General features: G+C 38.9%; 1 protein-coding gene and 1 non-coding gene across 2 annotated transcripts in view; both read right to left on the bottom strand.

The window, feature by feature from the left end:
* The window catches only part of LOC131226830 (protein neprosin-like), a 52,582-nt gene that overhangs the window by 6,029 nt on the left and 18,589 nt on the right, over positions 1 to 27,964 (bottom strand). The gene's annotated exons all lie outside the window — the stretch shown is intronic.
* On the bottom strand, positions 21,679 to 21,785 carry LOC131228408 (small nucleolar RNA R71). Its single transcript, XR_009162910.1, has one exon. It is a non-coding gene; the product is annotated as a small nucleolar RNA R71 (small nucleolar RNA).

The raw sequence follows: 27,964 nt of genomic DNA, 5'->3' as shown, positions 1-27,964 counted from the left end.
ACGATATCTACGTATGTCATGTACTAACTTTGATGGATGGTAAGGATCTTACAACCACGACCCTTACTAGATTACAACCACGACCCTCGTGGTTGTCATGTTATATGGGTCGTGGTTCTCATTTCCTCCTAACAGATTGTATAACAACCACGACCCATACATGCACATAAGATCCTTACCATCCATCAAAGTTAGAAAAGTAACGTAACCATCCGTACCAAAGCTAGTCTGACATTTTTCAAATATGATATGACTATTGATAGACTACAGGAGCAGGAAATGTAGGCTACATGGGTCGTGGTTGTCATGAGGTAAGGGCCGTGGTTGTCATATTATATGGGTCGTGATTGCATTGTTATATGGGTCGTGGTTGTTATGTTGCCTGGATCGTGGTTGTGGTTTTCAATGTGTTCACTCCTTTTCTATTAGACCATTGGTACCATAACTTAAGGCCCGTAATGGGGTGATCCGATCCATCCACCCTGTCGGCTAGCTCGCTGTGGGTCCAAAAAGTCCTGACTTTGGTAGTATCCACTTCTATTCACCTTGTCGGTTGATATTTGGGCCCCACCCCTAAAATGACACGGCAAAAAGGATGGGTGGCATAGATTATGGATGACATGGATGCCTTACTCCTAAAATGACACGGCATGGATGCCTTACCCCAAAAATGACACGACAAAAAGGATGGGCGGCATGAATTATGGACGGTATGGATGATGGATGGCATAGATGAAACACATAAGCACCGAGCACCAGCACTTACCTGGTGGCAAGGGGAGTAGCCAATCTGTCACTTTCTCGGGAGAGTAGCTACTCCATCTCTCCATAACCGTACAACTTCTGAAGGAAGAATATGGGCATTTTTGTCTGAAATAATATCTAAAGCTTGTCAAAATGCTACTCTTGAGAAATATAGAACGTCGTAGCTTTGTAGGTAATTTGCCCAAACTTCGAGGTCAGTACAATCAAAATTCCTTTATTTAAAAATGCTATGAAAAAGCGGATTGTTTGACTTTGATTACCATTCATGATGGAAAGGCACATTTAATATATCAGAAATACCATTTTTCTATTGATGTTGGTCATGTTCACACTTAGATCCTAATTTTTTGTGCTTGCTTTTGTTGGTATATTTGGGGCTCACCTTTAAGCATACAAAGTGATCCATGCCATCCATTTATTTTGTAAAGTCATTTTATGGATAAATGAAAAAAATGATAGGGATATAAATCTCAGGTGGACCACACTATAGGAAAACAATAATGATTGGATATCCACCATTAAAATCCTCCTAAGGCCCACTATACCGTTTATTTGACATCCATCTGTTTATTAGGTCATATAGGCCCAAATGAAGGGAAAAAGAAAAAAAGAAAAAGATCACTTGATCCAAAACTTTTATGGCCCCCAAAAGGTTTTTAATGGTAGAAACTCATTCAACACTGTTTCCTGTATTGTGGTCCATTTGAGATTGCAGTATACCTCATTTTTGGTCTAACATTATAAAATGATCTGAAAAAATAGATGGACGGCATGGATGAAACACATACATCATGGTGGGGCTCACAGAGCACCGACCACCAGCCATTGGCCGGTGTTGGTCATGTTCACACTTAGATCCTAATTTTTTGTGCTTGCTTTTGTTGGTATATTTGGGGCTCACCTTTAAGCATACAAAGTGATCCATGCCATCCATTTATTTTGTAAAGTCATTTAACACGATGATCTCGTGTCCTAGGAAGGTTTCAACGGCATTCTTGATCTGGATTTTATTTTATTTTATTTAAAAGAATATGATAGCCAAAATAAATCACAATGCAAGAAAGTAAAATAACCTCAAAATTCATATCTTGAGAGGTTGATACAAATGTTGTTCTAAGGACAACCTTACACCAAAAACCAGAGTTTATGGTAGGACAACCTTATTTCTAGAAAGATCTTTGTATCAAGTCTCAAACCGAAGAGGAATACAGAAATAAATACAAACTGAAATGAAATAAAATGAATCACAAATGTATTGTTCTAGGGACAGCCATACACCATAAAAATGGCAGGGCAACCTTGCTGGAACAACTTTTAAAGGAAATTGAATATCAAGCTGATAAAGGAATAACAGAAAATAAATTCTAAACTATTACAAAATTCTCACAATGCTTGAATTAAATGATTACAACATTCACTACCATACATACATCCCACAAAAGAATAATTAAAGATCAGAAGAATAAATCATTCAACCATAACACAAGGGATTATAGTGGTTCGCCTGTGTGTTCACCAACTGTTAAACAACAGCCACACAAAATGCTACTCCACTCCTAATATCCTCACACAGGGGATATTAGCGTTCACTAAAAATAGGTTTTCCCATGTTCACCCAAAACCTTTACAATTGTATCTTTGTATGTGGGCTTATACAATTAAAAACCCCTCTTTCGAGTTTTCCTGGCTCTCCTCGGATAACCAATACAACAAGATTTTTCGACAAATCTTGAAAGAAACCAAAACAAAAAGAATTTACAATTAAATGTAAAATACGATTATCTCCTTCGTTGTAGCGGCCCGGTAGAACCAAATCAGAGTAGATGATTAAATGTCCAAGTTCAATGTCCAAGACTCAATTACAATGGTTATAATTCTAATAGATTTTAAATTAAACCGAATAGGGCTTGCCTTAATTGATTTTGATTCCAAAGAAAGGGAATAATAATTCCTCTTATCAAATCGATTGGAATAGCGAAACAAAATCAATTAAATAAAGCTAAGGAAAGAGAATATTAAATAAGCACACTTAGCTTAGATGGAGCACAATTATCTCTCGAAGTTCGACGAAGATTGGCTTGAATAGATTAATTAATTCGATGATTTCTTCGAGATTCGTGCACTATTTATAGGTGAGCGGATCGTGTCTTCGACTGGTCTAGGAGCTCTTCGACTAGTCAAAGCAATAACAGATATTTGAAAGATCCGGCGGGATAAGTTCGACTCGTTCTACGATCGTCGAAGGTCTCCTTCGATCGTCGTAGGTCACCTACGATCGTCGTAGATTTCATTCGATCGTCGAAGAACCTATAACACATCACTGTATTTTGAGTCGAAGATTTACGATATGGTCGAAGATGCGTCGACACTGTTCCTACGATCGGTCGAACAGTTCTGGACTAGTCGAAGCCTAATGAAATTTATCCCAAATTTGTAACAAACTCACGACGAGGAGGAATTTCTTAGATCGGTCGAAGCAACTCTAAGACTAGTCGAAGAAGGCCTAGGACTAGTCGAAGAACAGACCAATCATATGTAAAATAACATTCGACTTATGTATCCAAAATGACCTACTTCTAAGGTCAACCTATGGTCAATCAAACCTCAACCATGAGGTATGGACATTGAAACATTTGGAACAAGTGACCTTGAAGTCTTGATGAGTTCAATCTTGAAATCTTGATGTACCTCAATCTTGAAAGGTCTTGAGTTCTTTACCAACTGCCTTGTACTCTTCAGCTTGAGTCTTGCGGCTTGAGTCTTGTCTTGTGAGCAGTTCTTGCATTCAAGATTGATCCTTGTACTTGTGAGTTTTGCTTGTTGTGAGCTTTAGCGATTATGAATGTTGATCCTTGAGAGAGCTTCACTTATGCAAGTTATATATAACAGAGTATAATAGTGATTTTGGCACCACAAATTTGACAACAAACAGGATATAAACTATAGCACTTACAATCTCCCCTTTATTAAATTAGTGACAAAACACATAATCAAGATAAATATAAAGTAAAACAACTGGTTATTATAAACCAGGTCATATCAACGGCTTACCTGCAAATCAATATTCAACATGCAACCAGTAAACATCTCCCAGTTTCATTCAATCAACATTCAACATTCAACCAGTTTCATTCAACTAGTTCAAACATACTCCCCCTGAGTAACATAATCAATGCTACTCCTCTCACAATCACGTCGAGAACAAACCATTCTCCCCCTTTTTGTCACAATATGACAAAGGAGAACTAAATAAAGAAATATATAAGAGTAAACATGAGGAAGTAAGAGAGTATAGCAAAAGAGTGATAGAGATACTCAGCATCACATATAATAAATATCCAGCATAAAACATAGATAGTATCAAACTCAAAGTCAATCAAGTGCTAAGTTATAAAGTTATTACAGACTAGAAGTCTCATATAAAGTACTCAGAACTAGAACTTGATGACGGAGCAGGAATAGAGGGATCAAGTTGGTGCATGCCTTTGTTCAAGCGCCTAAGATATTTGCGCATGTACTTGAATTGTAAATCATGAGCAACAGACATGTTTTCCAACTTTACATTTATATTCTCAACTTTTCCCTTTAATGCACTTAGACGTGCATCAACATTAGATGGTACAAAATCTGGATCATTTGCTGAGTCAGAATTCAGTTCCTCAAAAATGTCATCCATATTAATGTCATCACCAGCTTCTTCATGACCACCACCACCACCACCACCTTGTTCAGGAAGTAGATCCAGCTTCATCTTATTGATATTAGTATTGTTGAAAATCAGATGATGGATAAGAGCCTCATCAACCGGCATATCGACTAACATATGTGTAGTCAATACAGTCATTAAATAGGCAAAAGGAATGTCACTATGATCGGGAAGGAGTCTAAACTGAAGAATGAAATGACAGATTAAGGATGGTAAACAAATCTGAGTACCATTAGAAATAGCATGGATAACACAAACCATAAATGAAGTCAAGTCAGTTTTATTACCCGAATGAGGATACAGATTAGACACAAAGATTTTGTGGAGAATTCTATACTTGGGTAACAAATACCTTGCGGGAAGCGCATTCCCTTTTTGTGTCCATTGAACATCCATGTTGCACAAATCTCTAGTGAGCATGCGTTTTTCAGACATTGAGGGTTTATCAGTTAAGTTATGGATAGGAATACCCTCATCATTCACAGGAATGTCCATAAGGGCTGAAATTAAATGACGATCAACGTCAAAAGGCCCTTCTCTAGTAGAAATTTTAAAAGTTAAATCATCCTGTGAGAAAGCACTAATACATGTAAACATGGATTGGGCAATGGACCGGTATGCAGGCCCACCCCAATGTAATAAGTTAACCCAACCTACAGCTTCAAGCATAGGAAGGATGTCAAAAGGTGCAATATGATTAACATCAACAGGATGTTCAACAATAACATTACGTAATCTAATGTCCCTAACATATGATGGATCATCATTGGGTACAAGAAGATGACGTTTAGAGATAGCGGTCGATCTGGAGGAAGAAGAAGGACCACAGGAAGTAGTTTTTCTACCTCTAGAAGCCATTTGCAACAAGGATTTCAAGGAATAAAGAAGTTGCAAAGGATTGAGAAGTGGGTTTACTCAAAACAGATTTTTCAAAATCCAAACCCCAAATCTCAATGAAATTCAAAATAGAAAGCTTAATGCTTGAAAAGGAAGCAAACTAGACACAAATCTGTAAGAAAAAGTGATTTAGAACACTAACCTTGAAGAACAAGAAAGATGGATTCGACAAGTTGAAGCTCGGCTCCAAGGAGAAGAAAGATGAAATGAGGAAGAAAGCAAAAATCCCCAATTTAAGTGAAACTCGAGTTCCACGACTGGTCGTGGGTATCTACCACCGGTCGTACCAACCATACTCATTTCAAACTGTGATTTCATCAAATCTGCAAACTCAGTAGTCAAGTCAGTACAAGTTGATCCATAAATGATATCATCAACATAAATCTGTACCATTAAGATATGATCATTATATTTTTTAATAAACAGAGTTTTATCGACAGATCCCATTTGAAAATTATGACTTAAAAGAAATTTCGTTAGTTTCTCATACCATGCCCTAGGTGCTTGTTTTAATCCATAAAGTGCCTTTTTAAGCCGATATACATGATCAGTATTTTTGGAATCTTCAAATCCCATTGGTTCATTCAACATATACTTCTTCATGTAAATCGCCATTTAGAAAAGCACTTTTCACATCCATCTGATAGATCTTTATCTTTTTAAAACATGCAATGGATATAAATAGTCTGATAGATTCAAGACGTGCTACTGGTGCAAAGGTTTCATCAAAATCAATCCCTTCAATTTGAGTATAACCTTGTACCACTAGTCTAGCCTTGTTTCTAATTATATTTCCACACTCGTCAAACTTATTTTTGAAAATCCATTTTGTTCCAATGATGTGTTTATCTTTAGGTCTTGGTACGAGATACCAAACATCATTTCTTACGAATTGGTTGAGTTCATCTTGCATCGCAACAATCCAGTTCTCATCAGCAAGAGCTTCTTTTACGTTAGATGGTTCAATTTGGGATGTAAAACATACATAATTACATATATCCTCAAGTTGTCTACGGGTGCGAACACCGGTGAGAGGGTTTCCAAGAATTTGTGTGGTTGGATGATCTTTAACAGTCCTCAACTCAGAATCAATCTGATTCGATGAAGTATCGGGTTTATCAATGATTAGTACTTCATCATTATCTGAATTAGAAATTGGCGTGTTTAAGTGATCATCAATGACAACATTATTAGATTCTTGAATCACACCAGTCCTTTTGTTCAGAACCCTATAAGCTCGACTGTTTAAGGAATATCCTAGAAAAATCCCTTCATCACTCTTCGTATCGAATTTTCCTAAATTTTCACGATCACGTAAAATATAGCACTTGCTGCCAAAAACTCGAAAGTATTTAACAGTAGGCTTTTTATTGAACCACAATTCGTAAACCGTTTTATTATTATCTTTGCTAGTGTAGACTCGGTTAATAATATAGCAAGCTGTGTTGACTGCTTCAGCCCAAAGATTTTTAGAGAGCTTCATGCTATTCAACATGACATTAGCCATTTCTTGAAGCACCCTATTCTTTCTTTCTACAATTCCATTTTGTTGTGGAGTTTTGGGAGCAGAGAATTCATGTAATATTCCTTAGTCGGTACAGAACTTCTCAAAATTGCTATTCTCAAATTCAGATCCATGATCACTACGAATTTTACTGATTTGAGAAGATTTTTCAGTTTGAATCCTTTTGAAAACTTTTCTTACTTCTTCAAGGGTTTCAGATTTATCGCTTAAGAAGACTACCCAAGTGAATCTGGTAAAGTCATCAACTATTACTAGGATATACTTTTTCCCACCATGACTTTCTGTTCTGGTAGGTCCTATCGGATCCATGTGGAGAAGTTCGAGTGGTCTTGATGTGGTATTTGAATTCACTTTTTGTGTGAGTTCTTTGTTTGTTTGCCTATCCGGCACTCACCACATATTTTATCTAATTTCAAGTTTGGGTAAACCTCTTACAAGTTCTCGTTTGCTCAATCTATATAAATTTCGATAATGTACATGTTCAAGACGTTTGTGCCATAAATCAGTCTCGTCTGTATGGACCATGTAACATGTTTGATTAGATGAGCTGGATTCGCTAATAATATAGCAATTTTCAGACGTTCTACGTCCAGTTAATATTACAGAACCCTTATTGTTTAGAATCTCACAACTTTGATTAGAAAACCGAACATTATGGTTATTATCACATATTTGAGATATACTAATCAAGTTATGTTTTAAGCCTTCAACATATAAAACATTTTTAAACACGGGAAGATTAAAAGTTGAACCGTACCTTGGCCTATAATCTTGCAGTTACTACCATCACCAAATGTGATTGAACCATTAGTTATATCTTTTAGATCCATGAATAAAGCTTTGTCACCTGTCATATGCCTGGAGCATCCACTGTCTAGGTACCACTTTGAATGACTTATTGCTTTAAAAGCAGTGTGAGCAACCAAGCAGGTAACTTTAGGAACCCATTTCAAAACTGTTTTGGGTTTAGGAACATAGTTGGTCTTTTTTTGTGTATATTTGTAGGAATGACATATAGAGTTAGATTTTAAGAGCTCCTTAAGTAAATCAACTATCTTTTCAGCTAGTGGATTTCGTTTCTAATTAAAGTTGACATGGCTGCTTCTAGGTTTTTGAAAAGTTTTTGAATTTCTAGAAAAATCTTGATAAGTACTTTTCCCTTTTGAGTTTGAAGACTCTCCTTTAACAAACATAGGAGGAGTATACTTTTGTTTAGGAGGTAGATTTTTATCATAGCCCAACCCGGATCGATCGCCACATTTTTTAGATCCGGATAACAGTTTTTCTAACTTTGGATCACCTTGGGCATATTTCCATGTGTCCTTTAGACTCAGAAGAGAAGATACTTCAGTTTTAAGTTTCTCAATTTCAGATTTTAAATCAACAATTAGGGAGTTTTTGAATTCCAAATCGCATTTTAATTTTTCAAAACAATCTGAAATTTGTGATTTTTCTATGACAAGTGATTCAAAACAATTTTTGAGTTTAGAAAACTTTTCTTTTTGAAGTTTAAGTTTGACAGCAATTTTACAACTTTCCTTATATAGGGCATTGTAAGCGTCTTGAAGATCATCTTCATTTTCACATTCACTATTGATTTTCTTCACTTGTTGAGTCATTATCCGAAAATGTGAATTTGGCTAGAGTCATAAGAGCTTTAACCTCATTGCCCGACTCAGTTTCATAATCTTCTGATTCAGGAGAACCTTCAGAATCGGATGATTCATCCCATGTAGCCAACATACCCTTCTTCTTGGGTTTGTCCCTTTTAGGACATCTATTTGCTAAGTGCCCATATTCTTGTCATTGTAACATTAACTATCTTTCAAAGATTTTCGAGATTTGGGTCTAAACTTCTTTTTATCATTTGACTTTTGAAAATCAACCATTTTCTTTCTTTTGAAAATCTTGTAAAATTTCTTAGCTAAAAGAGCCATATCATCTTCTGAATCAGAATTTTCTTTTGAATTACATTTAAAAGATTTTAGTGCAATAGATTTACCTTTAGGAGCTTTAAAGTTTAACTCGTAGGTTTGTAGAGAACCAACTAGTTCTTCTACCCTCATATTATCCGTATCACGAAGTTCATGGATCGCGGTTACTTTAGAATTGAACCGTTCGGAAGTGAGCGTAATATTTTTGCACACACTTTACTTTCTCGGGATTTTATCGCCAAGACCTCACATTGAGTTTACAATGTCATTCAATCTAGTTAAAAGTTCATAAACATTTCATTTTCCTCCATATGAATTTCTTCAAATCGTTGTGAGGAGTTGGACTTTAGATTTTTGACAATTGTAGTACCCTCGTGTGTCATTTCTAATATATCCCAAGCTTGTTTTGCAGTAACAATAAATGATTATTTTGAACTCATAAGGTGATAATTCGCAAGTAATTGCATTTAGTGCTTTAGCATTTGCACTACTCTCACTTTTTCAAGAGTGGTCCATTGGTAATATGGTGTGACTTTCATTGATTTTGAACCATCAACCCCAGAACTTCCATGATAGGAGGATTCCATTCATTCACCGTGGCTTGCCACACATTTTCATCCATTGATTTGAGGAAGATCCTTATTCGGCTTTCCAACAGGCATAGTTGGAGCCATCAAAGGGTGGAGGCCTTGTGGATCGAAAGGCTATCAAAATTTAACATCTTAAATAGCTTAAATAGTTAGCTCAGAATTAAATTCAAGAATAAAAAGAGCTATTAGGCTCGATACCACTTGAAAAGGCCAAGCTATATGTCCTAGAGGGGGTGAATAGGATAATGCCAAATAAAACTTATAACAAATAAATTAAAAAGAATATGATAGCCAAAGTAAATCACAATGCAGAAAGTAAAATAACCTCAAAATTCAGATCTTGAGAGGTTGATACAAATGTTGTTCTAAGGACAACCTTACACAAAAACCGAGTTTATGGTAGGACAACTTTATTTCTAGAAAGATCTTTGTATCAAATCTCAAACCGAAGAGGAATACAAAAATAAATACAAACTGAATTGAAATAAATTGAATCACAAATGTATTGTTCTAGGGACAGCCATACACCATAAAAATGGCAGGGCAACCTTACTGGAACAACTTTTAAAGGAAATTGAATATCAAACTGATAAAGGAATAACAGAAAATAAATTCTAAACTATTACAAAATTCTCACAATGTTTGAATTAAATGATTACAACATTCACCACCATACATACATCCCACAAAAGAATAATTAAAGATTAGAAGAATAAATCATTCAACCACAACACAAGGGTTTATAGTGGTTCGCCTGTGTGTTCACCAACTGTTAAACAACAGCCACCACACAAAATGCTACTCCACTCCTAATATCCTCACACAAGGGATAATAGCGTTCACTAAAAATAGGTTTTCCCAGGTTCACCCAAAACCTTTACAATTGTGTCTTTGTATGTGGGCTTACACAATTAAAAATTCCACTTTCGAGTTTTCCTGGCTCTCCTCGGATAACTAATACAATAAGATTTTTCCGCAAATCTTGAAAGAAACCAAAACAAAAAGAATTTACAATTAAATGTAAAATACCCGATTATCTCCTTCGTTGTAGCAGCGCAGAACTAAGTCGAGTAGATGATTGAATGTCCAACTTCAATGTCCAATACTCAATTACAATGGTTATAATTCTAATAGATTTTAAATAAAACCAAATAGGGCTTGCCTTAATTGATTTTGATTCCAAAGAAAGGGAATAATAATTCCTCTTATCACATCAGATTGGCATAGCAGAAATAAAATCAATTAAATAAAGCTAAGGAAAGAGAATATTAAATAAGCACACTTAGCTTAGATGGAGCACGAAATTATCTCTCAGAAGTTCGACGAAGATTGGCTTGAATAGATTAATTAATTCGATGATTTCTTCTAAGATTCGTGCACTATTTATAAATGAGCAGATCGTGTCTTCGATTGTCTAGGAGCTCTTCGACTAGTCAAGCAATAATGATATTTGAAAAATCAGGCGCATAAGCTTTGACCTACGATTGGTCGAAGGTCTCATTCGACTAGTCGTAGGTTTCCTTCGATCGTCGAAGAACCTATAACACATCGCGTATTTTGAGTCGAAGATTTACGATCGGGTCGAAGATGCAATCGACACTGTTCCTACGATCTGGTCGAACAGATTCTGGACTAGTCGAAGCCTAACTGATTTTATCCGAAATTTGTAACAAACTCACGATTGATCGAGGAATTTCTTAGATCGGTCGAAGCAACTCTAGGACTAGTCGAAGAAGGCCTAGGACTAGTCGAAGAATAGACCAAACTCATGTAAAATAAACATTCGGTTTATGTATCCGAAATGACCTACTTCTAAGGTCAACCTATGGTCACTCAAACCTCAACTATGAAGTATGGACATTGAAACATTAGGAACAAGTGACCTTGAAGTATGAGCCTTAAAGTCTTAATGTAGATCAATCTTGAAATCTTCATGTAGCTCAATCTTGAAAGGGTCTTGAGTTCTTTACCGCCTTGTACTCTTCTTGAAGTCTTGCAGCTTGAGTCTTGTCTTGTGAGTAGTTCTTGCATTCAAGATTGATCCTTGTACTTGTGAGCTTTGTTTGTTGTGAGCTTTAGCTTGTTTATGAATGTTGATCCTTGAGAGAGCTTTACTTATGCAAGTTATATATAACAGTGATTAAAGTGATCCATGCCATCCATTTATTTTGTAAAGTCATTTAACACGATGATCTCGTGTCCTAGGAAGGTTTCAACGGCATTCTTGATCTGGATTTTATTTTATTTTATTCTATTTAAAATTGTTATGGGCCACATTTGGATCAAATCTGGCTGATTTTATGTGCTTGGACCCTAATTTTTTTGTGCTCGCTTTTGCCAGTATGTTTGGGGCTCACTTTTACTATATAAAGTGATCCATGCTACTGATCTCCGGTGTCCTAAGAAGGTTTCAACGGCATTCTTGATCTGGATTTAGTTTTATCGTTGTGGGTCGCATCTGATCTCCGGTGTCCTAAGAAGGTTTCAACGGCATTCTTGATCTGGATTTGGTTTTATTGTTGTGGGTCGCATCTGGATTAAATCTGGCTGATTTTCTGCGTGAAGCCATAATATAAGTTGCAGTCATGATTAAATCCTCCCCATTAAAAACTTCACAAGGGCCACCAGCATGTTTATTTGCCATCCAACATGTGTTGATAAGGTCACAAAGACCTAGACGAGGAGACCATATAAATGTCATCTTGATCCAAAACTTTTGTAGCCCATGAATTTTTTTTATTTTTATTTTTATATGGTTGATTACCACTGTTTTCTGTATTATGGTCCACCTGGGATTTGGATCTGCTTCATTTTTTGGACTTTACCGTAAAATGAGTATTCAAAACAGATGAACGGTGTGGATATAAGTCAAATATATCAATGTGGGCCCCGTGGTCAAGGATCGTACCCACTTCTGTGGACACGGGATCCACCGAAGCTGCACCTGCCTGGCTGGCTAACGTGGCGGGAGGCCTTTAAACGACGTGGCTGCCCCATGTCAGGTGGGGCTCATCATCATGTCTGTGAGAAATCCACTCCGTCCATCAGTTTTGGCAGATCATTTCAAGGCATGAGACAAAAAATTAGTAGATATGATGCTCAAGTGGGCCACATGACGAAACAGTGGAAAAGGGTTGGTTACCGTTCAAACCTTTCTAGGCTCCACCTATGTTTATATGCATCCCTATCTGTGGCGTCCACTATGATACATGTAACTTACATCCACACCGTCCATTCATTTTGACATCTATTTTTAGCACAATACCCTAAAAATGAAGCAAATCCTATTATCAAGTGGACCATACTATAGGAAAGAGTGGTGCTTGAACTTCTAACCCTTAAAATCTTATCAGGGAGCATCGTAATGTTTTAAGGCCACATGAGCCTACATGAAGGGAATTAACAAATATCAGCTTGATCCAAAACTTTCGTGGCCCATTAATGGTTAATCAGACCACTATTTTTTCTAGTACGGTCCACCTTATAATTAGACGTGCTTCATTTTTTGGATAGTGCCCAAGAACAAATGAATGGTGTCGATATAGAATACATGCATCAAGGTGGGCCCGGCTCTATGGTAAGGGCCTCACCATCTTGGTTGAGTGGGATGTCTCACGTAATTTGTTCCCTTTCTCTCCATTGCCAACAGTCATTGACTGATGTGACATGAGAAAGACTTTTAATGATATGACTGCTCCATGGCACATGGGCCACCATGGTGATTTCGAGAAAGTCACTTCATCCATCCACTTGGGTAGAAAATTTTAAAAAAGAAATCAGTAGGATATGATATTCAATAAGATCATACGACTAGAAAACAATTGGACGGGGTTGCTTATTTTTCAAATCCTTTTTAGGTTCCGTCTAATGTTTATACGCAGTCCAAACGGTTCGTAAGTTCATTACCACTGGGATGACCAAAAGAGAAAATCTCACAAACACCATATATCTTAACTTCAGGACACTAACACGAAAGCCCTTCTCTAGTTTAGTTCAAAATGAGGAGAATTTTTGCCTTCTTAAAAAAAATACTATTGTAAAACCGTATGTAATCCTCACAGAATACGATGGCAAGCGGTTAAATCATAACCGCGCGCAAAAGGTAGGTGGCTTCCTTAAAATACACCAAAAGCATGAGTATTTTCGAAAATACAGAAAAGCAGGGTCAGTTTTCAAAAATAATTATTTAAAATTAAAAAAATAAATAAATAAAACCCAATGGGTGAGGCTAGGCTAACGAGTTTTTGTACAACTAAGTCCAAGCTCCTCCCGGATGAAAAACAGGCTTCAAGTTTTAAGCCCAAATCCAGCCCTTGGGCCTGATATTCCAATCCAATCTCAGCTCAAGGTGGGTCAGGGCCAGAAGTCCATTGGACCAGCTTTGACAACCCTACTTAAAAAGCATAGTCCAAGTTGTATTTTTTAATCATCACTTGGAAAATTCCAAACACGGAGGAATATTTCGGTGAAATTCTCTAAGAAAATAAATGCATTCTTATGGTAGCATTTGTTAGGGATTTTTTCAGGAAAGTCCGTATGGTAGTATTTGTTAGGGATTTTAACAGGAAAGTCCTTAGAGATTGGGATTTTAACAAATAGCCGCTTTAGAACGGATGACTTTATGAGAGATGAAGTTACTAAATTACCCTTTTATTATTATTATTATTATTATTATTATTAATTTATTATTACTAAAGAATGAAAAGTCATGGGAGCTTGTGTTATGTATCTCACATCCAACTTACATTATAAATGCACACCAATGTTATTATTAGACAAACTAAAATCCTGGTAATCCAATTATAAAATGTACCAATCCAAAAAAATAATGTAAACCATTCAAAATATCCCAATTCAAATTTCGCCCATTTGATGATATGATGGTTGAGGTGCATTGTCTGTGTTAACATCATGGCCGGTTCTACATATTTAACAGGTTGGATGTTATACACGTACCAAGTAGGCCTAAGTATAAAGTTTCACTCCTTTTTAAAGAAATAATAATAATAATAACGGCAGTTTTGTAATTTCATCCCTCTAAAATCATCATGGCAGTTTTATGTTGTCTTTGGTGTGGTCCACATTGATTAGCCCCAGAAAATGGTGGGGCCAAGGTGACTTCATAGTCAGATCATCAGGACCGTCAATTGGGGTTGGGCCGTACATGGATGGGGAGTGTAAAAAGAAATTACAGTTTTTGTATTATTCGCCTGATTTTCCCATTAAATCTGGACCGTTGGCCATTATTTGTTTCTTAACTTCCGAAAGAAGGCTCGTATGATGAATATCAGCAGGGCGGTTCAGACGGTCCAGGCCAACATATATACAGCCAGGTGCCCTACCCCTCATTGAGTGGTTTATAAAAAATAGGCTAACTATTGTTTTCAACCGTCCGTTCCAGTGCCACCATTCGATGGTTAGGATCATCCAATCAACTTGGATGGTGGTCCATCAAAATTAGATGAATGGTTCTGATCATCCGACTGTCCCCATCCAATGGAAGATTACTTACATGATGACCTGGGAACTGAGGTGTGAATGGATGGATATTTGCACGGTGCTGATTACCAAAATAAGAGTGATGTGTGGCCCTGATTAACTCTTCCTTTTTTGTCCTTCGAATAGGAACCGTTCCTTGGGGCACCCTCCATCCTCGAGCCCTATCTCTATAGGGGTCCCCACTGATGGGCCCTCATTGATCATCCCTTTTGGAAGTGAAGTGGGCCTCAGCTGAAGAAAAAGAAAAGTTAAATGTAAATGAATACCATGGTCAAATCAGGGCCGTCCATTCATATACCCCACCTAACAAAGCCATAGGCAGGTAGGTAATGGGCCGGAGTTGGCCTTAAAAGCCCAAGACCTGAGCCCAAACCCGAAGGAATTGTATGGCCCAGGCCAGATAAGGGCCAGCCCGAAAATTGATCAAATTCCTATCTCCCTGGTAAATGTTGCTAATCCATCAATCAAATGGGCCACATATGCACAGAAAATTGAAACCAACGGTCTACATGCAAGATGCCCAACCGAGGATTGGAATGGTGTTTGTAGGATATAACACAGTAGGACAGTCAGCGGGTCGGGTTCTGGTATAGTATCCATACCAAGGCTAACTTGATTCTGATCTTACTGGGTCCAGGTCTCTTCGGGTCTGGTTCTAGTTCTTGAATACCCAGGCCTGGATTCAGTCCAGATCGGTACCCATCAGGTCTTTTGATCTAGATTTCGAGTTAGGTTTAGAGAAACATAACGATCACCTGCATGGTTGGGCCCATCTGATGGATGGATTAGATTGTGCACTCACGTGCCACTTTGACACTTGTATGGTGGATAAATGGGCTCTCTTACATGTGTGGTTTAGGAACTACATATATCTGAGCTGTGGAAAAAAACCAAAAACAGGCCAGACCTGGACTCGGCTAAACCCGACCACACCTGACTCTAACTGGGTCCAATTTATGGACCCGAGCCCAACCCAACTAGACCCGGTTGTTAACAGGGCACAACAAGGTGAGACCCCAATCCGTGGGTCTGGGTACCATTGATAGCTAGAGCTGGGCAAGGGATGACTCGACTCGTCTAACTCATTTAGACCCGACTTGACCCGAACTAAATGGGTGAGTCAGTCCGAACCGAGTAGGCTTCGCCCAATCCGAACTTAAACAAAGTCAGATTCAAGTTACCCAGTAACTCAACCTGACTCGACCCAAAGTCGATCTAAAACCCAACTCGACTCGGATTTGGGTATATATATAATAAAGAACTCTAATTTTTAATTATATCTAACCCTACCCGCCGCACCTGCACCAAACCTCAACCCCGATCCGATCCCAAACTCTCTTTCCCTCCCTCCCTCCCTCATCCTCCTCTTCCAAGCCAGCAGCCACCCACTATCATCACCACCCTCCTCTCTCTCTCCTCTCCACACCCTCCCTCCCTTCCTCCCTCCTCTTCCAAGCTCGGTAGCCACCCACTATCATCACCACCCTCCTCTCTCTCTCTCTCCTCTCCACACCCTCCCTCCCTTCCTCCCTCCTCTTCCAAGCTCGGCAACCACCCACCACCATCACCACCCTCCTCATCATCCTCCTCCTCCTCCTCCTCCTCCTCCTCTCTCTCTCTCTCTCTCTCTCTCTCTCTCATTGACTCGGTGCCAACTTGATACTTTTGACTGGGTCGGAGTTGGTCCGGATTAGTTTAGGCTAGACTTGGACTCAAATCAGGTCAGGCATGCTGGACTCGGTACCGAGTCTGTTTGAGTTCCGGTCAGGCCTATTTCAAAACCGGATCGAGTCAGGTTAGCCCTAACTCGTCCGACTCGATTCAATGCCCAGCTCTATCACAGCCCTAAACACAAGTTCGTATAAAGTCAAACAGACTAGGTGAGCCGACTTGACATAAAATGACTTAAGCCCGAGTCCAAAAATTGATCGAGCCATCGATGGAAGGCCCAAACCCAGCCCATGAGCCATAAATGCAAGGTGGAATCCCACGAGTCATGGGCCCAGTAACAACAGTCAATCAGCTCATAAGAGAGTGGCCCATTCGCCATTATGACTCATTTTATTGTAACATCAAAACTAGTGCATGAAAACCACCAAAGAAGCCCAGCTAGGGCTGTCATTGGGCTAGGATGGCCGAGCAAGCTTTCGGACACTGCTTGGGTTGAAATACTAGCCACAGAGCCAGGCTCAGGCCTAATATTAAAGTCCGATTAATAACTGGGTGGAGATTGATCTTTTGTTTCGAAGACCGTCAGCCTGGCCTGGTCCATCCCTGTCTAGCATTTCAAGGCTATTTTGGCACTTATGATAGATGATGAACAGCCCAGATCTTACAAAAAGTGGGTGGCCAGGCTCGTAGGCAGTGCTGGGCTCAAGCCTAGGTTTGGATGGGACAGACCTCTACGGGCCCAGACCATAATGGGCTTGACCTGTAGCCCAATGGGCTAGGCCAGCCCATTGGCCTTTTGCTGTCCAATGTCTCAGCGTACCATGAGTGAGAGTGCTCCTAATTGCATCAGTTCAGTTAGACAGTTCGACAGATTGATCTGAACCGTCCGTTAAGTCCAGAACACATTTCTAAGGCTACAATGCATAATTCACACTGATCAGATTATCTAATCCATCTTTGCAATACATGATTGTTTCAAACAAATAGATGGATCCAATTGTTGATTAGACCTATTTTTTAATAAATGATCTTGACCGTCCATATTAAAGACCATTGATCGAATGGATAATATTCGTTATATTGGTGTGACGCTTGCATATGCTTTCCCATGAATTGTGCGTTGGAGCTAGTGAACGGTCTAGATTAACGGATTGGATAGTCCAAGTTTCCAAATGCAACTAAATACGAGTAGGAGCACTATAACTAAAAATGCTATGAGAGTACTGGAGCATTCCTATGCCCACACGTGAGTGCAGCTGGGCTCATCCATAGACCACTGCACGTGCCAATATGGCACATGTGTACAAGATCCGAGAATTTCATGATATAGATCACACCGCGTAGATCATCTCGTCCCTATATAAACAATCTGGTCCACTCATCAGGTAGGCCAGAGTATACGAAACAAATGAAAGGCCTAAATGATTATTTTCCTAGCCGTCCATTTGTTCTGCAGACCATGGCCCAAATTTTGGGTGAACCAACCTAATTTTTAAGCCAGATAATCTAGACATTGTGGCCCACCTCTTGGAACGCTCGGATCTTGCATGCGTGTGCCATATTAGCACGTGTTAATGAGATGAAGATTGAGAAATATACCCGAGGAGTGTGATTGCTGAGCAGAGAATGATCAAAAGCAGGTTGCTCGTTGATGTCAACACAATCAAAGATATCCCCATATTTAGTCCGTAGAAATAATCACCACCGTTAAAAAATGAATGGTTAATAAAAAAAATAATACACGAACGGCCGGCTACATATGAAGGATAAAAAGGCCAAAGATTGAATGGTTAGGATCTTTTAGTATTGGACATTTTACCCAATCTCCCATCTACAATGTGGTCCATATGATAAATGGTATAGATTACTAAATTATGCAGCCCATCTGTAGGAATCCAAGCTGTTCATTGGGTGGACCCCACCATGTAGGTGAGTAGTTAAAAGGCCACGCAAGAACACTCACCAGGTTGCCCACGCATGTATGTTGAATGTAGACGGCATGCAATCATTTCAGATCATCACAAGCATGTGTGGCCCACCTAATGAATTGAACTCCTAGAATTTTGGGCGAGGTCATCTACAGAGTAATACCCACCTGATGGACGGTTAAGATGTCCTACACTAGTTCCCATGCCCATAGAAACCCCTAACAAGATGTATTACAAGCTATATACATGGATACTCTTCGTTGCTGGCTTATTGAGAAGCATCAACCGTCTATCAAGCTCCAAATTTTCATCTCTGGAGAGGCTTCTTTTTCCACCGTCCATTCCATAGCTACTGAAAGCGAGAGAGAACGCTACAAAAGCTAGCAGAGTCATTTCCTTCCAAGCCATTCCCTACAAATCTCTCTAAGAGCCATCAACGGCTCTCCTACTTATTCTCGCGTCATCTCATCACATAATGGAAATGGCCCATTTATGTTGTGATAGTGGTGCATTTATTTTTCTTGGGACGGAGCATTGGGTAAAACGCCCAAGCTCTGTGGGGCCCACCGTGTTCTGAATATGAAATCCACTCTGTCCATCATGAGCTACTTCCCAGATTCACCGTACATCCCAAAAACTATCCCGATATAAATATCAGGTGGGCCACATCACGAGGAACCATGTAAGATCATGGCTAAAGTGTCTAAGCTTTTGCATCATTGCCCGGCTGAACTTTGGATCAGATTGATGAACGGCTTAGATGGGATATAACCATGGTCAACCCGCACAAACGTATGATTGGCGTCTCCTCATTGTTTTATGTAGTGTGGCTCATCTAACTTGTGGATGACACTGATTTTTTAACGTTACGGCTAAGATTGAAGTTCGCATCAGATGGAAGGAATGGATTTCACAAAAACAACAAAGTGGGCCCGCGTTACTCTGTTGCCGTACCAGCTGGCTAAAACAGGTGTTGTAGGGGTTTGGATACATTCGGATGCGGATTTCCTGTTGAAAGCCTTCCGTCCGCGGGAAGTTCCTGCGTAAGGATGCTGCGTGGGGCCACTGCAATATATGTGTGAAATCCATTTTTGTTCATCCGTTTTGGAGATATCATTTTAGGACGAGTGACCAAATATTAGGTGGATAAAAAACTCAAATGGCTCACACGAGAAAATTAGAGTGCTTCACTTATAAATAGAGTTTCCCAGGGCATTTCTAATCATCATTCAAGACATTCCAAAACAAGATTTAGGGTTTAAAGAGTTTTTAATTTTATTAAAATTTTATAAGTTATTTTAAATCTTTTCTATTTGCATTTATTTATTTCTTGTTGTTTTTTATTTCTGTAATTTAATTATGATTTTCTAAGTTCCTTATAGCCCAAGTTAGAAGGGAAGCACATGGATTTAATAATTCTTTAAGTAATGATGATTGATTGTTTTAATGATGAGAAGAATGGGGTTTGCATGTTATCTATTGTTTAGGTTTAGGTTTTTTATCCTCATGTGAGATCCATATGTTTCCATCATATAAGATTCACATTGATGGATAAGCTTACCCTATATCAATTAGATTTCCTAGATATGAGAGGTTCTCAACTTGTTATATTTCTTTAATTTTCATTATCTCATTGATATTGAATTCTTAAAATCACTGGCGCATGAGAATATATATCAATGGTGCAAATCCATAAATTTCTAATCTTTTATTTCATTTATTAAAATATTTAAACCGTTTTATTTTCCAATTAGGCTAACCATAATGCTCAGATCCTAGTTGTGTTATCCAAGTCATCATAATTTTGGAACATTAATCTATGTGGGGAACTTTGAAGCTTGAGTATTATTTTAATTCAGTTGAATTACAACCATTCAAAAATCCTAAAATTAAATAATCAGTTTAGTTTTTTTATTACTTAGTTTGTTTTGCATTTAATTTTCTCCTTCTCGCAATTTATCTCCCTGTGGGATTGACCCTTTATTCATAGGATATTACATACGAACCTCTGCACTTGAAGGCAAACAATTAAGTTTTTGGCGCCGTTGCCGAGGAGAGACTGAGATAGATTAGATCTGTACAAGATAGCTACGGTAAGTTCTTTTCTAAAGTAAGTTCTCTTCTAAACCCTCCAAATTTTCTGTAGATTTTCTTTTTTCCTTTGAAAGTAAATTCAGTTGAGTCTTTCTTGCCCTGCTTGGGATTTTATCACCCAAGTGTTATGGTTGTCCTGTTTGATCACAAAGATCATCCGTTGAATCTATTTTTCAAATTAGCATAGTTTAATTTCTTCATTAGTTTTACTTTTATTGATTTATTTTTTATTTTCACTTTATGGTTTGAACCCTCATGGTCGGCCCTGCCGCCTAGGTTGTTGATTTATTTTTGCTTTGTGGATTGAACTCTCATGGTCAGCCCTGCCGCTTGGGTTGTTGATTTATTTTTACTTTGTGGACTGAACCCTCGTGGTCGGCCCTATCGCGTGGGTTGTTGGTTAAGTTTTTATTTTTATTTTAGGTATCATACTTGCTATTTGAATTAGTGGTATTTGTTGTGTGGTGTGGATGGTTCATGTCCCGTTGGAGTAGGGATCAAAACAATCGACTCTCTTCCGAAGGTGGACTAGTTCCAGGTCTTGATCATTCACTTAGAAGAGGCACTCAATATCACTTGGATTCCATGGCAGATCCAGTTGATAATCCAAATCCAAATTTGTCAGATCCAACTATAAATTAAAATAGAGAAAATCAACTTAATCCTCCTCTTGAGGATGAAAATGAAGTTCTTAGGCATGTGTTAAACCAACCACGAACTTTACGTGAATATCTACACCCTGAGAGATCAACTTTACCATCTTGCATAGTGTTCTCTACTCACACAGGGAGCATTGATTTTAAACTAGGTGTGATCCAATTAATTCCTAAATTTCATGGCTTGGATTCTGAAAGCTCTTACTTGCACCTCAAGGACTTTAAGGAAGTAATTGCAACATTACAAGTAAACAATGGCAATAGGGATGTACTTAAGCATAAGTTATTCTCATTTTCTCTAAATGATCGGGCCAAAGCATGGCTTAACTCTCTAAGACCTAATACCATCACTACATGGCAAGCCTTAAGTAGAGAGTTTTTGAAAAAAATTCTTTCCCGAGCACAAAACAAATACACTTAAATAGGAAATCATGTCATTCTCTCAAAAGGGGAATGAACTGTTTTTCCAAGCTTGGGAGCGTTACAAAGACCTTTTATTTACTTGTCCACATCATGGTTATGAACCATGACACGTAATTGATGTATTCCGAAAGGGGCTCACCATGGATACTCGTCAGTTTATAGAGATGATGTGTGGTGGAACCTTTCTTGACAAGGATCATAATGAGGCTCGGGATTTTCTAGAGATGTTAGTAGAGAATGCACAGACATGAGATGTCTCTGCTAAATTAGACCAAACTTGACCCATTCCTAGAGAGAAAGCGGGGATGTATGTCCTAAGAGAGGAAGACGAACTTAATGTAAAATTCGTTGCATTGGCTAGAAAGGTCGAAGCCTTGGAAATTAGGAAAGTTAATATGGTTAAAGCAAATACTTCCTTAGGTAATTTTTATAGCATTTGTGATGGTACAGACCATGGCACAAAGGATTGTCCAATAATCTCAGTTGTAAAAAATATCACGCATAAGTATGAGCAAACAAATGCTATAAATAACTGCCAAAGGTCAGTTATGCAACCAATGAGAAACATGTATAATCCAAATTGGCGTAACCATCCTAATCTTAGTTGGATGAATGGATCACAAATTAATGCGCCCAATGCACCTCAAATACCTCCACAAAATAACTTCTTTGGGGCATCTAACAATGCACCATATGTGCCCCCACCAAAGCGATCATTTATGGAGGATGCATTGACCGCATCCATGAACTCTCAAGCTCAAATGAATCAGTCTCTAATTCAATCAAATCAAGAATTAAAGACGGCCGTTGCTAGGATTGAGACTTAACTAAATGCTAGGGAAAAAAACACCATTCCTTCTCAATCTGTGCCAAACCCTAGAAACACACATTTCATTGGAGACTCAAATCCAAGTGAGTAACATCATGAACAAGCTAAGACCATTATTACCTTGAAAAATGGAAAAAAGCTCGATAACAAGATAATGCAACTGGTAGAAATATGATGAGCCACTGTCTTAAGAGAATGATGAACCGGCTATGGTTCAAGAGCCGCAACAATAAAAGGATAAAGAGACTAAGTCATATGAGCTTCTAGTTCCATTCCTAGCTTGACTTCGAAACCCGACCTCCTCATGAAATATCAAGAGGTGTTGGATGTGCTCCAAAAGGTTATTATCAATATTCCTCTGCTTGATGCCATTAGACAAATTCCATCATATGCTAAATATCTCAAGGACTTGTGCACTGTAAAGAGAAAATTAAATGTGGACAAAAAAGCCTTCCTTACTAAGAAAGTGAGCGCTATCATTCAACAAAGGGCCGTATGCAAATACAAAGACCCGGAAAGTCCCACTATTCCTTGTATTATTGGAAATTTTCAAATTGAGCATGCTTTGCTAGATTTGGGTGCAAATGTCAACTTAGTACCTTATTCGGTTTACAAACAAATGGGGTTAGGCCAGCTTAAACCAACCATGATTACACTTCAACTCGCTGACCGCTCCATTAAGATACCAAGGGGAATTTTAAAGAACGTGCTAGTCCAAGTGGAGAAATTCTACTTCCCCGTGGATTTTATTGTACTAGACACTGAACCATGTGTAAACGCTAATGCTCAAGTTCCCATCATTTTATGCCACTCATTTCTAGCAACTTCAAATGCAATCATAAATTGCAGGAATGAAATGTTGAACTTGTCTTTTGGTAACATGACTCTAAAGCTAAATATTTTCAATCTATGTAAGCGGCCCATTGATAATAATGAAATCCATGAGCTGAATTTCATGGACTGCTTGATAGAAGAAGAAGAATTGGAACCTAGTCTGACTATGAAATTGATTCAAGTCTTTGGGGACTTGAAAAATTCTGATTTAGAAAAAGTGCTTGCTGAAATTTGTGATAATAATGAGAACACTACTACCCAGGACATTGGTATGTACCAATGGATACCGCACACTCAAATCATATCTATCGAGGACTCACAACCTCTGCCATCACCAACCAATATTCCAAAGTTTGATTTGAAACCACTACTAAATGAGCTTAAATATGTATACTTAGGTAAAAATAAAACTTATTCTGTAGTGATATCTTCATTTTTAGACAAGGATCAAGAGATTAAATTGTTGAATATTCTAAGGGACCACAAAGGAGCCTTGGGCTGGACCATTTCTGACATCAAGGGTATAAGCCCTTCCATATGCACCCATCGGATCCACCTCGATGAGGATGCCAAACTAATTAGACAACCTCAAAGGCGTCTCAATCCAAACATGATGGAAGTTGTAAAAAATGATATGATCAAATTATTGGATGTGCGAATCATCTACCCAATATCCGATAGTGCTTGGGTCAGTCCAACTCAAGTAGACCCAAAGAAATCCGGAATAACTATCATGAAAAATTCTAATAATGAACTTATACCAACATGTGTCACCCCTGGTTGACGTGTTTGTATTGACTATAGAAAATTGAACCAGGTTATAAAGAAGGACCATTTCCCTTTACCATTCATTGATCAGGTTTTAGAGAGGGTAGCAGGTCACTCCTTCTATAGTTTTCTTAATTGATATTCCGGATATAACCAAATAGAGATAGCCCTGGAAGACCAAGAGAAAACCATGTTCACTTGTCTATTTGATACGTTTACTTTCAAACGGATGTCATTTGGATTGTGTAACGCCCCCAGCAACTTTCCAATGATGCATGTTAAGTATTTTTCCAAATATGGTTGGGAAGTTTCTTAAAGTTTTCATGGACGACTTCTCTGTATTTAAAAATAGTTTTGAGAAATGCCTCAACAATTTATCTCTTGTCTTGTCTAAGTGTGAAGAGAAATACCTTGTCTTAAATTGGGAGAAATGTCATTTCATGGTTCAAAAAGGAATTATTTTGGGCCATGTGTAACACCCTGAACTTTTTAATACCGAGTATTGAAAGTCCTCAAGCGTTACCGTGAAAAGTAACATAATATTTACACGTGTACGAGACCAATCTAGCTAACCTAACCCTACATCCATCCTCCAACATGAGTCTGACTGATTAAGAATGATCTTCATCCATGCATTAACTCATCCAACCGTTGATCATGTAGTTCGATATATGTACCTTCCAAAGCAGTGAATAACTCTTTATCCATAATGATGTAGATATACATTCTTTTGTAAGAAATTCTTAGAAACGTGCCTAGAACCAAGTAGAGCAATTGGATTCCCCAGAACTCATTGATCAACGTTAATTACAAAAATGCCATTACCCTAGACCCTTAAATTCCAGAACACCTAGTTTTCATGATCCGTTTCATGTGAAATTTTATACCGAGCCTATCTATCATGAATTAGCTATACACAACAAATTTCAGACCTTAGATCATGATAGAAGTGACTCAATGATCAGATCAGCCATTGACCATCGATTTTAGGGGCCACCTGATCTTTGGATATGCTTCAATTTCGGACTCAACCCCTTAAATTAGATAGATAAACGAATGGATGGTGTAGATTTATCATATGAGCAGCACAGTGGGCCCTTCACGATTAATGTGTGTGCACCACATCGGTGTTATCGCCGTGCACCGAACCAGGGAGGTCGGTCAGCGTACGCTGACCCGACTCCCGCTCGAACGCGTATGCTCTGTTTCTACCGCTACGTAACGGATGGACCACGTCCATTTTGAGAAAGACTGTGGGCCACCATCATGACCCACATAGATGATCTAGATCGTCCATCCAGTTCGGGGATCCCAGCTGTCCAAACCCTAGTCTTGTACACGAGTTTTCAAACAATCAGGAGGACACAGTTTTGAACATAATGACCAGGCTACGATCGCGTGAGTTGCGGTCGGTCTGGATTTGGACCACCATTTCAACTCACATGAATAATCCAAACCGTTCATCGAATCTAACACACATTTTTAGCTAAAGCTCCAAGATCCGAATGGTCCATGCATCAGTCGTGCACGCCACAGCGGCCACAGGAAGAAAATCTGTTTTCCTTCAAGATCGTTAACCCGGGAAAAAGGTCGCTTTAGATGCCATCTACACAGCCCATCCCTAGATCCAGACCGCTTAAACCCCTCCAAACAGCAATCCGCCTCTGTCCACGAAGAAAGATTGGAAAGATCAGATCGCGGGTCTCCGTTTCCGATTGTGATGCAACCTAACTACACACCGACTGCATCCACATCTTGTTGCATAAACAGATTTGCGTAAGGATAGGCAGGAAACGCCTAGATGCCTTACACCTATAAAAGAAACAAAACTCGATCGATGGGGAGAAAGAAAGAGAGAGAGACAGGCCGAGTCACACGCTGCAAGGGAGCGCCAACTGCTGCAAGGGAAAGGAAAGAAGAAAAGAAAAGATAAGGAAAAGAGAAGAAGAAAGAAAGAAAGGAAAGAAAGAAAAGAGGAAGAAAGGAAAGGAAGGAAAGAAAGAAAGAGAGAGAAAGGTTGTGAGCTGAGTTGACTTGCCGAGTCAACCTCTGAGTTGCTACTCGACGTTAGTTCAAGACAAGGAAACACGTTTTGATCCTGAATTACTCGAGACCTTTAACCTTAATAGTAGATATCAATGTGAGGATTTTATCCTTTAAGCTTATAGTACTTTAAGTTGATTTATTTATTCTGCCATTTACCTGTATTCCTATTATTTCATCTGGCCTTACGATATGATTTCTCTTGTCTTTCATGTTTATATGCTTTCTGGGAATTATCCTATCAATTGATTTAGTTTATATCATTATAACTATTGGCCCTTTTGGGATTATGACATGATGTTAAATGCAAGTGATTTCTATGAATTTATGTGAGGCTATGGATACAAGCCTTGCCCTGCCTTATCAAATTTATTGAGTTGGCTCTGCCACCCGCCTCTATAATTGAGTTGGCTTTGCCACTCATCTTTTTATTTGAGTTCACTCTGCCACTCTTCTTTTGTTGAGTTGACCATTGTTACTCTTCTCTTATTATGTTAGCTATTACCACTTTTATTGAGTTGACTATTTTCACTCTTCTCTTATTATATTGGCCTTGTGTCGTTTATCTTTAAGGCTTGGGCATGTGTCTTGCTATTTCAAAACCTCCGTGATTCAGTTTATATTCTCTGTAAGTGCAAATGATGTGTTAAGAGGTATCACAACTAGTGAATCGATTATCTTATCATGGACATAATGTAAACCCCGTATCCTAGACCGTACCGTTCCATAGGCTTCCGCGGTCTTCCCGGTCGAATTCCGGCAACCTTCGACCCTTAACCGTTATTTGCGCGCGACCTGAATTCTCATATCATCAACCCGAGTCGACTCAACTCAGGGCTTGTACCTTAGCGACCGCGTCGTCGCCGCGGTTCCGATGCCGCGACTCGCGCGCTAATGCGATGCTCTGGTCGGGAGTTGTGGGCCAGCGTTCGGTACGAGGAAACGCCGCGCGTGCGAATTTCGAGGGAATCTCTACTAGGTGTCACATCAATCAATCCCATCATGTCAAGTACACATCACTTTTCACCCCTTTCCCAAGCAACCCCAAAAGTCAAAAAGTTCTTACAACCCCCATACCCTTTCTCACAACTTTTGCCAAAAAAGTCAAAAAGCCTCTTACACTCCCATCCCTCTCTCCCATCCATCACTCCATCACCCATCATTCTCTCTCTCTCTCTCTCTCCCTTACAAGTCTCTCTCTCATTTCAACTCTCCCTTAAGCAATTCATACGTATGGTCCTCCCATGGTGAGAAAATCTCATTTGTGAGGTCCACCTTTCCTACCCCTTCATCTCTCATCTCAACCACCCATTTCTCATCTTCCTCCATTAAAGAGAAGCACAAGGAGCTAAGGAAGCCAAGGGAGCAAGAAGATCAAGTGGTGGGTGCCTTGATAGGGTAGATTTTGATATTTTTAAGATGGGCCAAGTGAGGCCAACCGATCAATGTTTAGATCTCACTTTGGACCCTAAGATGTGGCCGATGGTCCACTTGGATCATCATGATCATTCCATGATGGGGCCATTCTCCATGGACCCCATCATGATGTTTATTTCCTTACATGCTTAGGGTCATCTAGACCGTTTATTTTAAGTGGAGAAAGGATCTCCACCGTTGGATTTCGATTTCATGGACCCACATGTAATGGGACCCACTTGATGTATGATTTAGTGCAAGGGAGGGCCCATAGTACCGGGGTCCCTCCATCACACGGTCCCACTCTCTATCTCTCTCCCTTTTTATTTTATTTCTTTTTATTTATTTTATTTTATTTTATTTTGTTGTTATGATGATGAGGTTGT

This window comes from Magnolia sinica, chromosome 15, assembly GCF_029962835.1.
Source record: "Magnolia sinica isolate HGM2019 chromosome 15, MsV1, whole genome shotgun sequence".
Lineage (NCBI taxonomy): Eukaryota > Viridiplantae > Streptophyta > Magnoliopsida > Magnoliales > Magnoliaceae > Magnolia > Magnolia sinica.
This window is presented reverse-complemented; position numbering and strand designations above follow the sequence as displayed.